The 2,500-nt window shown below is 44.2% G+C and overlaps 2 non-coding genes across 2 annotated transcripts; both read left to right on the forward strand.

Moving 5' to 3' along the window:
- Nucleotides 1-140: 140 nt before the first annotated feature.
- LOC136743398 (5S ribosomal RNA) lies at nt 141-259 on the forward strand. Its single transcript, XR_010815462.1, has one exon. It is a non-coding gene; the product is annotated as a 5S ribosomal RNA (ribosomal RNA).
- Nucleotides 260-1,325: 1,066 nt separating this feature from the next.
- On the forward strand, nt 1,326-1,444 carry LOC136743633 (5S ribosomal RNA). The gene has a single exon (XR_010815687.1). It is a non-coding gene; the product is annotated as a 5S ribosomal RNA (ribosomal RNA).
- Nucleotides 1,445-2,500: the final 1,056 nt, after the last annotated feature.

Genomic DNA, 2,500 nt, shown 5'->3' on the forward strand with positions numbered 1-2,500 from the left:
GTGGCGTGTTAGCAGGGACTGTCTGCGGCGCGCTGGTGTGTCCCGGGCTTTAGAGTAGAGAGACAGTTCAACTGTAAGTATGAACGGCAGAAACGGATATTGCCTTCCCTTTAAGTAGAGCGTCAGGGACAGCCTCCCTGGCTTACGGCCATACTAGCCTGAATACGCCCGATCTCGTCCGATCTCGGAAGCTAAGCAGGCTCGGGCCTGGTCAGTACTTGGATGGGAGACCGCCTGGGAATACCAGGTGCTGTAAGCTTTTGCATCTTTTACACACCAGAGGGCGACAAATCACGAGTTTTAACTTTGGATACACGCAATTTCATCATTATTTCAGATTTGACTTCCCCAAATACACAGGCATACAATAGATCTTGTTCTCCAACGTAAACGGTCCCTAGTAACTAGGGTACATTCGTAAATAAATTGAGCATCATGGCTAGAAGTGACTAAATGTTGCCTAATCTTTCTCATCGAGAAATGACACAATTACAGCAACACAAAAAGGAACTCCACCGGACAAAGTTCAGTGCTCACAAGGAGCTTCATTCAACACACACGGTTCCATTCCCATTCATGCAAAGCACGAAAGTGTAAAACTTGGGAACATACTTGAGAGCAAAGATCACATTCAATCTCATTCAAGGCACGGATGTGAATGCAACGGGATGAAATTACTGAAATGATGCCTGCCCTCGAACTGTGATGATGGACTACCCGACTCGCCAATAATATTGGGTTCTGGTGTATTGAAATACAGGAGCTGCTGGATTTGTGTGTTTTCTTACCCCCTCACCATAGTTTGTCAAATGTTTAAACAACTGAACTTATATTCAAGGTTTGTTTCTCTTCATATGTTTTACTGGTTTACATTTGTCTCAGCAACCTGTTGAATGATTCTTCTGCTTTCAAAACAAAATGACAACAGGATGAATGCACACACTTGAAAATACAATACATGCAATGTTATGCATCATAGTGATGCAACCTCCTTTCAGTTTCATACTGCATGTCAATTGAAATCCTTACTGAAATGCACACCTTCTCAAGATTGCGCTTGACTGGCGTGTCAGGCACTCAATTACAGCTGTTTTATCAAGACAATGTGTTCGTTTTGTAATATATAGTTCCGGTCTGGTGTGGCACCCCAGCTAACGCACAACGTTGCCACAATGTTGCCACAACGTTTCGTGTTAGCAGGGACTGTCTGCGGCGCGCTGGTGTGTCCCGGACTTTAGAGTAGAGAGACAGTTCATTTGCAAGTATGAGCGGCAGAAACGGATATTGCCTTCCCTTTAAGTAGAGCGTCAGGGACAGCCTCCCTGGCTTACGGCCATACTAGCCTGAATACGCCCGATCTCGTCCGATCTCGGAAGCCAAGCAGGCTCGGGTCTGGTCAGTACTTGGATGGGAGACCGCCTGGGAATACCAGGTGCTGTAAGCTTTTGCATCTTTTACACACCAGAGGGCGACAAATCACGAGTTTTAACTTTGGATACACGCAATTTCATCATTATTTCAGATTTGACTTCCCCAAATACACAGGCATACAATAGATCTTGTTCTCCAACGTAAACGGTCCCTAGTAACTAGGGTACATTCGTAAATAAATTGAGCATCATGGCTAGAAGTGACTAAATGTTGCCTAATCTTTCTCATCGAGAAATGACACAATTACAGCAACACAAAAAGGAACTCCACCGGACAAAGTTCAGTGCTCACAAGGAGCCTCATTCAACACACACGGTTCCATTCCCATTCATGCAAAGCACGAAAGTGTAAAACTTGGGAACATACTTGAGAGCAAAGATCACATTCAATCTCATTCAAGGCACGGATGTGAATGCAACGGGATGAAATTACTGAAATGATGCCTGCCCTCGAACTGTGATGATGGACTACCCGACTCGCCAATAATATTGGGTTCTGGTGTATTGAAATACAGGAGCTGCTGGATTTGTGTGTTTTCTTACCCCCTCACCATAGTTTGTCAAATGTTTAAACAACTGAACTTATATTCAAGGTTTGTTTCTCTTCATATGTTTTACTGGTTTACATTTGTCTCAGCAACCTGTTGAATGATTCTTCTGCTTTCAAAACAAAATGACAACAGGATGAATGCACACACTTGAAAATACAATACATGCAATGTTATGCATCATAGTGATGCAACCTCCTTTCAGTTTCATACTGCATGTCAATTGAAATCCTTACTGAAATGCACACCTTCTCAAGATTGCGCTTGACTGGCGTGTCAGGCACTCAATTACAGCTGTTTTATCAAGAGAATGTGTTCGTTTTGTAATATATAGTTCCGGTCTGGTGTGGCACCCCAGCTAACGCACAACGTTGCCACAATGTTGCCACAACGTGGCGTGTTAGCAGGGACTGTCTGCGGCGCGCTGGTGTGTCCCGGGCTTTAGAGTAGAGAGACAGTTCAACTGTAAGTATGAACGGCAGAAACGGATATTGCCTTCCCTTTAAGTAGAGCGTCAGGGAC

This window comes from Amia ocellicauda, unplaced genomic scaffold, assembly GCF_036373705.1.
Source record: "Amia ocellicauda isolate fAmiCal2 unplaced genomic scaffold, fAmiCal2.hap1 HAP1_SCAFFOLD_80, whole genome shotgun sequence".
NCBI lineage: Eukaryota > Metazoa > Chordata > Actinopteri > Amiiformes > Amiidae > Amia > Amia ocellicauda.